This window comes from Pantherophis guttatus, chromosome 2, assembly GCF_059756535.1.
Source record: "Pantherophis guttatus breed Tessera chromosome 2, ASM5975653v1, whole genome shotgun sequence".
Classification (NCBI taxonomy): domain Eukaryota; kingdom Metazoa; phylum Chordata; class Lepidosauria; order Squamata; family Colubridae; genus Pantherophis; species Pantherophis guttatus.
In genome coordinates this window covers 201,081,821-201,095,535 of record NC_142064.1, presented here as the reverse complement: position 1 = coordinate 201,095,535, position 13,715 = coordinate 201,081,821, and the positions used below count along the sequence as shown (strand labels likewise).

At 36.3% G+C, this 13,715-nt stretch overlaps 1 long non-coding RNA gene across 1 annotated transcript; it reads left to right on the top strand.

Annotated features, from left to right (window-relative positions):
* Positions 1-1,343: 1,343 nt before the first annotated feature.
* On the top strand, positions 1,344-6,588 carry LOC117660563 (uncharacterized). Its single transcript, XR_004589700.2, has 3 exons — positions 1,344-1,457; positions 2,222-2,587; positions 6,544-6,588. It is a non-coding gene; the product is annotated as an uncharacterized LOC117660563 (long non-coding RNA).
* Positions 6,589-13,715: the final 7,127 nt, after the last annotated feature.

Genomic DNA, 13,715 nt, shown 5'->3' with positions numbered 1-13,715 from the left:
GTGATCTTGCAGGAAACTGGGTTGAAATAGGCTAGTTTAGTGATTGATTAGTTTAAGAAAAAGGATTTTTAAGTCATATATTTTGGGGAGTGGAAGAATTGGATAGAACTGAATAAATGTTAAATTTGGAGAAGGCTGCTTTGAAATGTTATATTAATATATATAAAAGATTAAAGGTTATGTTGTTGTAATAATAATAATATTTTATAAGTTTGGGGGAGGAGAAAAAGGGTAGATTATTGCGAAAAGCGGAGAAAAGCGGAGTTATAAGAATATTATGCTAAGGGTCAGTACTTTGAGGAGTGAGTAAGGGCATGGTAAAATATTATGTAATTAATTATGAATTAGCTTATTGTTGTGAAGAAGAAGTCACAGGGGGGGATGGGTGGTGAGGGGGGGTTAGGGAAGAAGGGGGGAAAGGGGGGAAAACTTGTATTTGAAAACTTTTTCAATAAAGATTAATAGTAGTGAAGACTTAGTAAATAGTTTGACAGTGTTGCGGGAATTATTTGTTTAGCAGAGTGACGATCTGTGCTTGCGCAGAAGCACACACAAGCAAATCAACTGTGTTTACGTGCTCCTGTTGCGAACCGGTAGTAAAGGTAAGTAGAACCCGCTCCTGCTACAATGCTAAAATTCAATCAAATTAATTAAAAATGTCCATACACGAATGTGTATTGGAACAATTTTGGTATTAGACCCCCAAATCTGGAACAGACTTCTTAGCTGGACACTAACTAAGTTTGGGGGGGGGGAGATCACTGGGCATATTTGGACATTTCAGTATATACCATATGTTCTTTAAAAACCATAGGGCATTTTTCTATTGCTAAATGTTATCAATATCAATATTATCCTAGTATCAAGATAACTTATTTTTTAAGTATCTGTCCTTGTAATGTAGCAGTGCCTTCAACTCAGCAACAGGGATGCAGCTGGAAAACAATCTTTTCCATTGGAACATACAACACAGCTTCCTCTGCAAATATTTGGATGCCTGAAAGAGTAGGCGACTGGCAGGACTCCAACTGGCCTGCTATAAGACTATCCCTCCCAATAGGCATAAAGCCTCAGGGCCATTTCTGTTTTGGTTGCTGGAGAAAACAGGTCATCAAAAATCTGGTTGCCTCTCTTCCAGCCAAATGGGAATAGTAATCTCGTGGACAATATTCCATGAAGTTGCTATTCCTACCAATAACATCTGTGCTACCTCCTACCAAATGATCCCTTTTTCTTCTTTCTTTTCTCCTTTTCAGAAAACAGATTGACTTGCCAGAGAGAAGAACAACCTGGAAAGAGAACAGTATAGTTTTCCTCTTCTCTAGAAGCAGGGATCTTTCAACCTCCTTGCTCTTCTTTTCTTCGTGAACTTTAGCTTCATACCTTGCCCTCGTGGGAGACTGATTTTGGGGATGAAGAAAAGCACAGCCCCATAGCATCATGGGGGAAAACCTATAGTGAGTGTGAGGAATTCAAAAAGACCCCTTGATTAATAGGCCAGGTTTTGCTTGCCAAGTCCCAATACCTTTTATGATTACTGTATACTTTTTGGAGAAGGTAAGCACTAGTGATTCAGCATTTTTATTTCCATGGAATCTGCATGAGACTTAGCTGGGTCCCAAATCATTAAATAAAAACAATGCTGGAGGCTAGTGCTTTTCTTTGTTATTTGTCATATTTTCACTTTTTTAATTGGAAAGATCTTTAAAGAATTCAAGTCAGGTGTGACAGGATGCCCGGAAACCCTGTTTTCTTCTGCTTTAGTGAGTTAAATCCGGCTTCTTCAGTGCTGGGTTTTGTTGATGGTTTGTTTTTGTTTTGTTTTGTTTTGGGGGGGGTCTGTTTTCATTTTGGGTAGGTTTTTTTTTTTTTTTGGCAACAAAGAGAAAATTTTATGCTATTGGCCTTTTCCAGATTACTGCTTTTAAGAAATATTTAGCTACATTGCATCTGCTAGTTACTGAGTTGTGTTGTAAATATATTGCTTAGACCGCAAAACTGTTATTTTATTGCATGCCAATTTACTATTTATAAATCAATTTCACTCTATTAAAAGAAAGGCTAGGGTTGAATTGCAAGAAAAAGATAAATAAAATTACACCCATGTTCACACAGTGTTTCTTCCAGAAAATTAGTACCCAGTCTCCTGCTGCTAGATTTTGCAGACGTTTTATTTCATGTGAGTTAATTGCTGTTTTCACTGTTTGAATTGTTTTTGTAGATTTCTATAATTTTTCCAGCTGTAAGCCTGAGAGATGAAAACTTTCCAACATTATAAACAGGTTTACTATAACCACCAGCAACTGGCCTGTGAGAGGAAGCTTGGCCATGCCTTGATGAGGCCCTTTGGATCACAACAGCGATGGAATTCTTCTCTCTTAGATAATAAGGCAACATGATTTTCCTTGACAAGGCACTTCATATTGCCGTGAAGCCTTAACTGACCATTCCAATAATACATCTACAGAAAAGCAGCTACTAGAATGACCTGGGAGTGGATTCAGAAGAGAGAAGAGGCAAAGTAGTGTATTGCAACCACTTCATTCCTGTATTAGGGGCAAAGAAGCCATGCTATCTTCCAAAACAGGTGTTTTACCTTTTTAAAAAATCTGCACAGCTACTTTCCAGGGAAGCAAAATAATAATAGCATAACAGAGTTGGGAGGGACCTTGGAGGTCTTCTAGTCCAACCCCCTATACCATTTCAGACAAATTGTTGTCCAATCTCTTCTTAAAAACCTCCAGTGTTGAAGCACCCACAACTTCTGGAGGCAAGTCATTCCTCTGATTGAGCAAAATAAGGAGCTGGTGAATGAATAAGGTGAATACATTTGTCTCTGAATAAGGAAGAGACTTAGAAAATGCCCACATGTGCTCCATACAGTAGCTCCCCATGAAGAGAGTGCAAGACAGTGGTCTTTGGCTGGTTTTAGAGCTCTGGGAGCTGAAGGATCACCATCTTTGCCCAAGCCATGGATGGCACCTTCAAAAGGATACATGGTTTGGATACTTCCTCTCTTAATCACTTCTGGAAATTGCTAGTTAATTGCTTTTTGGATAGAATCTTCAAGAGCGGCAAGTTTCATTCCACTGAGCGAGTCTCTTTCAATCCTTAGCAAAAGAAGTTTTATGCAAGTTTAAGTTCTTAAAAAATATTTTCGAATAAACAGCAGCAGGATGATTAGAACATTGATTCCGAAAAGTTATAAACAGACTAGGGGACCAGATTTATTAGAAATAAGATTTTGAGATAAAGGTTTTGAAATAAATTACAAAAATCCTTCCTGCAGTAAAATGTTGTTATTTACAATTCTATAAAAATATAAAGGTTTTAATTAAGCATAAGAAATCTTTCCATGAGAAAATGCTATTGATTGAAAAAAAAAGATGGGACTTTGAAGGTTAAACACTAGAGGGAACCAGAAAGAATTAAACATTATAATTAAAGGAAAAAAGACCCAGTAATACAAAATTGGGGGGGGGGGTACTCTAACTTTGGATGAGTTCAAGGATATTTGGGAACAACGTATTCAGAAATTGATTTTAAGATTGTCTGCTATCATAAAACTGGATTTAAAAGAAGTTATAGAAAAAGAAAGAGTTTTCACTGGACACAACTAAGACAGACAGTTTAAAATGGATTTGAAAATGATAGATTACAATAATGATATGGAAAATATGTTACAATAGATATACAGTTGAAACCAGAATATGTCTTAATAATTAAATACAAATAACAATCAGAATAATGACTTTTCTAAGAGAATTTTCTAAGCATTTTCTAAGAAACAAAGAGAAAATGAAAAGAAACCAATTTCTGGGGCTCTATTTAAAGAGATTTAAATTATTTAAAGATATTTTATATTGTTAAAAGTAAAAGAAAGCTATATAGAGTTGGTTTATTTGATCAGCATTAAATTATATGTGTTATTTCTAGTAACTCTTAATGGACTTTTGCTGATTAGGACCAAATGATGAGGCTCTAAGGTTTTATTTATAAATAAAAGAAAAATATCTTTTTCTGTAGTATTAAGTAAAATGGTAAGTTATATACTGTATATAAGATATATATGTATGTATGTAGGTCTTTGGTTATTCGGGTTTTCTCCTGTGTAAAATTGGAAGTGTCTTGGCAACGTTTCGACAAAGTCTCATTCGCCATCTTCAGGATGGTGTTTTCGGCTTTGTGCTTCTAGGAGCAATGTGTGATTGCAGCTGTTTTTTTCCTTTTAACTGCTAGTGGGGGTGTGAACTGATTGGGTGGGAGCTTGGCTGTGTTCTGATTTGGTGGAGGTGTGTCCTGATTGGATGGGGGCTTGGCTGTGCTCTGATTGGATGGGGGGTTGGCTGTGCTTTGATTGGATGGAGGTGTGTTCTGTTTGGGTGGGGGCTTGGTTGTGCTTGGGTTGTCAAGTTTTCGAAAAATGCCACGGGTTAGTCTGAGTTGCAGGGGGATTTGAGCTAGTGAGCTGCGCTACTGTTGTTTGGCTTCGCGTTCGTGGTCGTGCCACATCTTCATGGTGGGTGTCAGCCAAGACACTTCCAATTTTATGCGGGAGAAAACCCGAATAACCAAAGACCTACATATACATACATACATACATACATACATACATACATACATACATATATATATATATATATATATATATATATATATATATATACACACACACACACACACACACACATACACACACACACACATACACATACACACACACTTTTTCTCTTTTATTTCTCTTTTTTCCCTCCATAGTATTTTTGCTTTGTTTTCTCTTTTTTATATTTTTCTTAATTTGTATTAGTTTTTTAAATCTTTATAACTATAAACTTCAATAAAAAATATTATATAAGGAAACTAAGATCTGCACAACCATAGGAAGCTACATTTCCAGAAAATAAAAGCTTTTATTGTCTATGGAGGAATCAATCATCCAGGTCATGATTGTCCCAAAGGTGCTTTTTCAAGAGGCAACTGGACTTTCTTGTTTTTCTTTTGAAAACTTCTCATCCAAGAAGCTTCTTCGGCTCTGACTGGATCCTTCTATTCCCCACCACCCAGTCAGAGCTGAAGAAGTTTCTTGGATGAGAAGGAAAACGTCTTCAAAGAAAAACCAGAAAGTCCAGTTAACTCTTGAAAAAACACTTTGGGGACAAAAACTTTTATTGCACTACTACGTGTTTCTGTTTTTCCTTTTACTGTATATGGATCAAACTCAGAGCAATTTTGAATGTTAGACATTCTTTTTAAAAAAGAATTTTTCAAATGTATACTTATGTAGCCTATTTTAAATTAAAAAAGCAAATGAGATGAAGTTTTCCTCTGCATGCAGACTTTTCTGCAGGCACACGCACACATGTACACCCATTTACACAAACACACCATATCAAGTTATAATTGTGACACTCGAAAGCATGTATCAGAATTAATGCTAAATTAAGAATTTTTATTCATCTATGTTAGCAAATATAATTTTATATGCAACAAGGTAAATTTTCATTATCTTCATAATTATGCAGCTAGAGGTATTTTATCAAAAGAACAAAAGAAGCAGCTGACAATTCTCTTATATATAATTCTTTTCTACATTTACATTCACTTTGAAGTCTAAAAGGATGGCAGTGGTGAGGAGAATCATATCCATATTCGATAGATGAAGATATATGGACAATAAATGATAGATACCGATTAGATAGATAGATAGATAGATAGATAGATAGATAGATAGATAGATAGATATAAAGTTAGAGATAGATAGATGATAGATAAATAGATAGATAGATAGATAGATAAATAGATAGATAGATAGATATAAAGTTAGAGATAGATAGATGATAGATAGATAGATAGATAGATAGATAGATGATAGATAGATAGATAGATAGATAGATAGATAGATAGATAGATAGATAGATATAAAGTTAGAGATAGATGATAGATAGATGATAGATAGATAGATAAATAGATAGATAGATAGATAGATATAAAGTTAGAGATAGATGATAGATAGATAGATGATAGATAAATAGATAGATAGATATAAAGTTAGAAATAGATAGATGATAGATAGATAGATAGATAGATAGATAGATAGATAGATAGATAGATAGAAAGTTAGAGATAGATGATAGATAGATAGATAAATAGATAGATAGATAGATAGATATAAAGTTAGAGATAGATGATAGATAGATAAATAGATAGATAGATAGATGATAGATAGATAGATAGATTGATAGATATAAAGTTAGAGATAGATGATAGATAGATGATAGATAGATAGATAGATAGATAGATAGATAGATAGATAGATAGATAGATATAAGATGAGATAGATGGATAGATAGATATTAGATGAGAAAAATGGATAGATAGAGACAGTCTCTGGAATTGAGAATCTAAAAGCCAACTTCACAACTACGGAACTCAAAACCTTAATACTTTTACTGTTTCTCAAACATATTTCAAAATTATAATGCTTTTATCTAAATTTAACATGTCATTTCTATTGAAAATCATTTTTATGCTCCATATTTGCAGATATATTGAGGTCACCAATCTCTTTAACTTAACAAAGAAAGAAAATAAAAAAAATAATGCTTAGGAAAGCAGCATGGTTGTCATTCGTAATGTCTGAGATCCATCAACAGGGATCTGTGCAGTGGAGGATAAAACTTGTAGACGGAGAGAAGAAGACAGCAAATATTTTTCAATTACAGAAGAGAGCCATTTTCTACTTCAAACAGAATGGAATTCACAGGAACTCAGGGCTGAGTACCAGAAGTTAAAACACTTCAGAACTCTCTCCAGTACATAAGAACAACAGTGTATCTTTTCTTTGAAAAATAAAATGTTTATGTTTCTAACTTTGGGCATAATGAGAGGAGTTTTGTCCCTATAACATACAAGTTTTAAAAAGGCAAATGTGCTTTTCACTTCCAAATCACTAACCTCGGTCTGACCTTTGAAGCACTCATAAGTGAGCGTACATTTTATGATGACTTTTGCATTATGACCCAAAGGGCCAGAATAACTAGGGAAGATGTTCCTGCTGCTCTTCAGTATCACATGAACCATAAAACTAAACAACACTTGAGCATTTTCAAAAGTTTTAATGTTCATTCATGAAATTTCCCTTGCATTCAGAGTTTCTATTAGGCTTAATATGTTTCTTGTTTTGACAGTTACATTTCTATACAACTAGCTGTGTTATGGAAGTTCCAGTATAGAAATCTGTTTTGGGGCTGAGGAAATAATATAATTGTCCTGAAAGAATGGACATGAGTCAGAGGCAAAACCATTGACTCCTGAGCTACCATTCATTTCTCCTGCTCAAAGCAGGAGACTTTATACCAGCCCAGTCAAATAGTTTTCCAGTCTGTTTTTGAAAACATCCAGTGATGGTACTCTGGTTCCATGCTAGCTCAGGAATTCTGAGAGTTGAAGTCCACAGGTCATAAAGGCACCATAGTTCCCCACCCCTAGTCTAGTAGGACACACCTAGATCTCTCTCACAGTTTCTACTGTTGAGGCAAGTACCTATGCATTTGGTTTTTCCTCCTAAGTGTAAGACTTTCTCACCACTGAACTGCCACTGTTGGGTTCTTATTTTTTTTCCAGGACCATCTTTCTTCCAGAAGGACAGAGAGACATAAGTAGAGATTCTTATTTTAACATTTCCAGCCAAAATAACCCTTGTGAAATATGTTGGCTTCAGAAACAACTACTGGCCCAAAATCTCTTAGTGGTTTACCAGCCAGCAACTTAACCACTATACAGGTTCATTTCTGCCATATAAAGTGTGTTTTAAACAGATCTGTCTTACATGTAATTTTCTATATTTACAGAATATCTCCTTTTTTTAAAAAAAAAATGTATTCCCTTGAAAATTTCACAAAGTTTGTGATCAAGGGACTATGCACACATTGTAGTTATTATAACATAACAAATATGATATTTGAATAGAAATATCATGAATAGAAAAGTAATGGGCTATTTGTGGCCAAGTTTTGCTAAATGACAATATGGGGGTGGGGTGGGGATTTAAAGTATCCTCTGTGCTTCGAAAAAGCAATACTGAAAACACTGTTTTGAGCAGCTGCTGCCAGGTATAAACAGATCCCTCCCCATTCCCAGGACTAGACTTGACTCATTCCCCCAAGACTCCCACCAAGTCTTTTCTCTTGAAGGGAAAACTCTCAAGCCCATCCCCATCACACCCCTACCCCACAACTGCTGAAAGAGGCAGACCAGGCAGCTAGACTCTTCACTCAGTTATCTACACCAATGTGGCCAGCTGATTGGCTACATCCAATTACTTGACTGGCATAATAGCATCCACTGCTAGCTAATTTAGCCTTACACTGGGCTTTCCAAGGATTTGCCACATCCAGAGGGAGTCAACTTATTCAACCCATGCCCTCAACCTAGAAAAGGGAAGCCACACCAGAAGGTTATGGGCAGGCAAGAGGAATTGAAAGCAAGTAAACAGAGAAACAATTGCGAAGTGACATTTGATCAACTTCAAGATCTACAGTCAAGGAACAGGACTGACATTTAGCTGCCAGGACCACAAACCACAGTAAGTGGCCAAGCCTGCTTGATCCATTCCTGGAGCTTCACTTGGGAGCTCAGCTTAGTGCTCCACAGCAATATTAACTTGGAGCTGAGTTTAGAGATTGAGAGCAATTTTCCTGTGCAACTGTAGTTATGTAGGGAGGCATCATATAATCCCCAACAAATCTCCAGACAACTCACATAATCTCCAACAAAAGCAAAACCTTTAGACGGAAATAAAGACTGCATTCCACTGAACCCCAAAGACTTGTTTATAGGCTCAGCCAACTCACTGGTCCTAGGAAGTTGGATTTAACACAGTGATATATTGGGGAACTTGGATGCTTAATAAAGTCCTATGTAAAATTTTAATCTAAGATGTGGTGTGCTCAGTGCACTCTAAAAGAATCTTTCATAAAGCTCATCATGTCCGTAATGACTAAAATCCTTGAGAGCTATAATGCAGCAACACCTAATCAAAGGTTCACCAGCCATGATTTTTCCTGCCATTATTTGAAAACACATTTACTATCTGTGTATGTTTCATTCTACCATTTGACTACATTTCAACTCCCCCATCCTTACTCTACATATTTCCTAGATATCATTATGTGGGTGATAAGCATGTTGAACATATTGGTCAGGGACAGTATGGTTTTCCTTAGGATCACTTCATTTGGGATCAGAAAACTGTGATTGGTGGATTTCAGAAAAAGCTCTAGCACAAGAGTTTACCAGTCATAGAAGAAACAAATACAAAAAGTTAGTCAAAACCTGCATCCTAAAAGGGAGAAGCTATCTACTTCAATATCTTCATTGTAAATTCTAAGACTGATTGTTCTGTCTGTTATTATTTTGGTCTTCTTTGTAGTTTGTCCAATTTTTTTTTCATGGTGCTCCTTAACTTAGGAAAGTTAAGTCAACTTGCAGATCCTTGTATTTTCAGCTATCAAAGTAGTGCAATCATCATAGCACAGACTATTGATGTTTCTCCCTCTAATTTTAAAACCATGCTCGTCTTTTTCCAATCTAGCTTCAGTTATCTAGGTTGAATAAATAAGGGGAGGGTAAACAGTCTTGTCTCTTTTGCCAGCCTGGAACTAGTCTGTTTCACCATGCTGTGCCTATTGTTTGGCTTCCTGTATAAAAGCTTCTCATGAAGACAATGAGATTTTTTGCAATTCCCATTTTTCTGAATGGGAATTGCACAGCTTGATGTAATTGGCACTAATACTTTTCTATAATCAATGAAGTGATTTTTTTTTTTTTTTTGTATTCTTTGGCTTACTCAATTATCCGGTGTGCGTCAGCAATGATAACCTGTGTTTCTTCGCCTTTTTTAATACCAGCTTGAACATCTGGCATCTCTTTTTCTATGTAGAGTCTAATCTGCATTGGATGATTGTTGCCATTATTTTGCTAGCTTGTGAATTTAAGGATATAATGTGATAGTTTTCACACACTGTGTTTAAGACTCCCTTTTTTTGGTATTAGAATATAGATTGCCCTCTCATCTATGGCCAGAGTTTTAAGATAACTCCTTCCATCTTAGTATGATCTCCTTTGAATTGGTTACTGTCTGTCCATTGGCACCTTTGAACATAGCAATTTGAGTTGGAACCTCCTTTTGAGCTCTTCTGCTGAAGTTCTTTTGAAAAACATTCCTCGATTTTTCATGTCTCTTTCCACTTTCAATATCATTATAATGTTGCTAATTATAATATAATGCTGCTTCTTGTCACATTTAACAGCTCTCTGAAACTTTTTGTTCAATTCCCTTCTGAGATTTGTGTCTTTCTTGGCTTTGACTTCTCTTCCTGACAATTTCCGTAGCTTGTTCTTACATCGAGTTTGTTTTTCTCTCTTTCTTCATTTATGGCAACCTCTTTTCATATTCATCCTTCATTATTGATTTATGTTTACTCCATAATTCTTCTGGTTATTTATCAATGAAGTTCAGGACTTCAAAGTGATTCTTAATGTTCTTCTTGGACAGGAATATGTGGAAAGTGACAGGATTTCATATTCTTTAACAGAATTATATTCTGCTTGGTAGGGAATAGAAAAGGTACTTCTAAGATTTGTCATCCAGTATTGTTGAATACAGAAGGACAGGTAGAGAACCTTTGGAGACAACCTGTTTCTCCCACTTCTAGTTGTACTCTTCAGGAATTATTTAAGAAAAACTTCCTTAATAACCTAAAAGCCATGGAGAGGAGATAGTTCCATTATCTCCAACTCACAGGCAAGATGGGGTCACCTCACTATAAATCATTGCTCAATATCTTCTGTATTAATATTTTACAAATCACTACAGGTTCAATTATAGTAAATATAGTTGCCACACCAGTTGTACCATTAATGTAGACATTGATGCAATTAGATAAGAAGTGACAGAAACATTTTCTGTCTACATCTTGTCCACAGCAGTGGTGAAATGCACTTACCTTTGCTACCAGTTCGGGAATGTGAGCATGCGTGCCACTTCTGCGCATGCACAGAGGGTCAAAAATGGGACGTAATGACATCCAGGTGGGTGGGTGGAGCCTCCCGCTGTTGGCGCTACCGGTTCTCACAAGCCGGGTAGATCCGGCCAGATTTCATCACTGGTCCACAGGATAAACACATCATGTGTACTCCTCCTATTGCCAATCCTTAGAACCAGAGCTTTCTTTTTCTTCATATTTGCAAAATATGAAGTGGATAACATCTTAGATGGTTCCACATTTTCTGATTAGTTAATGGACCCTGTCCATAACTACAGCTTGCTAAATAGTAATGATCACAGAAGTATCAGACTGACAGAAGAAAGTGTGGGGAGCATTACAGGAAAAAAGAAAATCTGACAGAAGCTGGTTCTTATTAAATACTAGTTCCAGTCTGAAGAGATTTCAATGGTCCACTCCATTGAAAGAAAGAAAGGGGGAAAAAACCCATGATGAGCTTTAATCAAAATGCTGATGAAAAGAGAAGGATAACCTTGGGGCAAGATGCTCTTTTCACTTAGTTCTTGAAGCATAAAATGTGAAACCAATTTGAAAACAGTCAGGTGTTTTTTTTTCCCCTGCCCTTAAAAATGGGAAAAGAATGTCTGACAATATTACAAGAGAGCTTTCATCCGCATTGTCCAAGACAATCCAAGATACTTCTACTAGCATCCATATGAGCAAAATAATTAGACATTCTTGCAGTGCTTTGATGGTCATTGATTGGATTACCTTCTCTACTTCCCTCACCCTACCAACATTCTCCTGGAAATAGGTACCACAAATTGCACATCATGTGCAACTTCTATAAAACCTGGTGCAAACCTTGCAACATTGAGGTTCATATATCAAGGACTGATGAAACTAAGTATATAAGTATATAATACAAATCAACAGGAATATTTAAATTTGTATATAACAGTGTGTCAACCATGTCTATAAAATGTATCCTTGGACTAATTTAATCCATTTATTCCAGTACTAATGATGCTAGATAATTTTAAACTATAGACTTCGGAGTATTATGTAGGGGTATGGATCAATTTATGCAGGTTTATGTCTTCCCTGGGAAAAGCATAACTGAAAATGTATAATGGGCATCTGCAATTAAATGTATGCCAAGCCAGCCATCCCTGACTGGATTTTTTTTTTTTTTAAGAAAGAAGTTTCCCTAAAGAATGCTGAAGTGAGCAGCAGTATCTCTGATTGGCTTTGACAAACTCATAACAGTCAAAATAGTGAAAGCCAGGTCTGTTACTCTTGCCTTAATTACCTGACATTCCGGAGATGGACTTTCAATCTTTGACTGCAACGCCCAAAGCCTTGATCCCAGCCCACTAGTTTCTCTCAGTTCTCTACATTCTTAGATCTTTTCCACCCTTGCTACCTTTAAAGAGCTACTTTCCTACTATCAGAACCCAAAGAGCCTTTATTTTTCCAAGAAAACAGGTTGCTGTATGCTACTATCATGTGTACTTTTTCCATTAGTGTTGCTCTTGTATACATAACGTTCAGTTTTCTTTTGAATGCTAAAAGCTTCAGAAGTTACTATCCTTTATTATATGTGTTAGGGAAAGGTGGATGCTAAAAGCATCATGGAAACCTGCAGGCAGAATGGAGTTGATATGTACACAGGAGCTCCATGCAATTCAGTATAAATAAAAGCATGCCCATGGATACTAGTGTGTTCTCTTCACACTTCATTAAACACAACAGTGTGCTTCTGTTACAAAGAATTGCACTCTGCTATAAAATTAGGAATCCTTTTATGCAGCACCAGGGCCAAGTGATTGATCACTGTGGAGTTGACAATTCTGGGAACTACTGATAGATTTTAAAAGGTTTATTTCAGTGATTCTAACATCTCTCATTACCAAGTCACTCCAATTGTTAGCCTTTTGAGATAGACCAAGTCATGAAACGGGCGTCACATGAATTATTAAAATTCTATTGTTAAAGGGTATAATAACAGACTCTTGAAAGCCTGACAGATATTCTCTTTCTATTAAAAAGAATCAAGATAGAGCAATCTTGAGATGTTCCTCACTCCTTTCTGTCTCTCCAGAATAAGCTGATGTTTACATAATAATCACTGAATTCCTTCTTTAAAGCCATCTCCATATTCTTCCACATAAATCACACATACCAAAAGACTGTTCTTCTGATCACCTAGCACAGGGGTGTCAGAGTTTCTTGCAAAAATCAAATCCAGAAGCACACACAGATAAACTGATTCAGCTGGATTCATTAACTTCTTTATATACGTAATAACAGAGCAAGTATTTACAATACCAATATAGATTCTTCTTCAATGTAGTAGCAGTTACAACACAAGGCAGGAGAGAACAGTTAGCTTCATTTCAGCAGAGCAGACAAGCATACACAGACTGAATAGTTTCAGTTTCAATTTACAGAATCAGAAGCTGCAGACTAAGACACGCCCTGGCTCCAGTCAGTCTCAGCTCCCAATGGCTGATTTAGTTACTATGCCTATTCATTGGCTGACCTTGTTGCAATGTCTTCCCAATCATGAATATTCTGACAAGGGGTCTCCAACCATGACAACTTTAAGGTTGGCTTAAAGCTGCCAAGGTTGGAAACTCCTGACCTAGCATAACAGATCATGTTACCAAGTCAGTGGTTATCATCTAACAGAATGTTCCTTTCCAT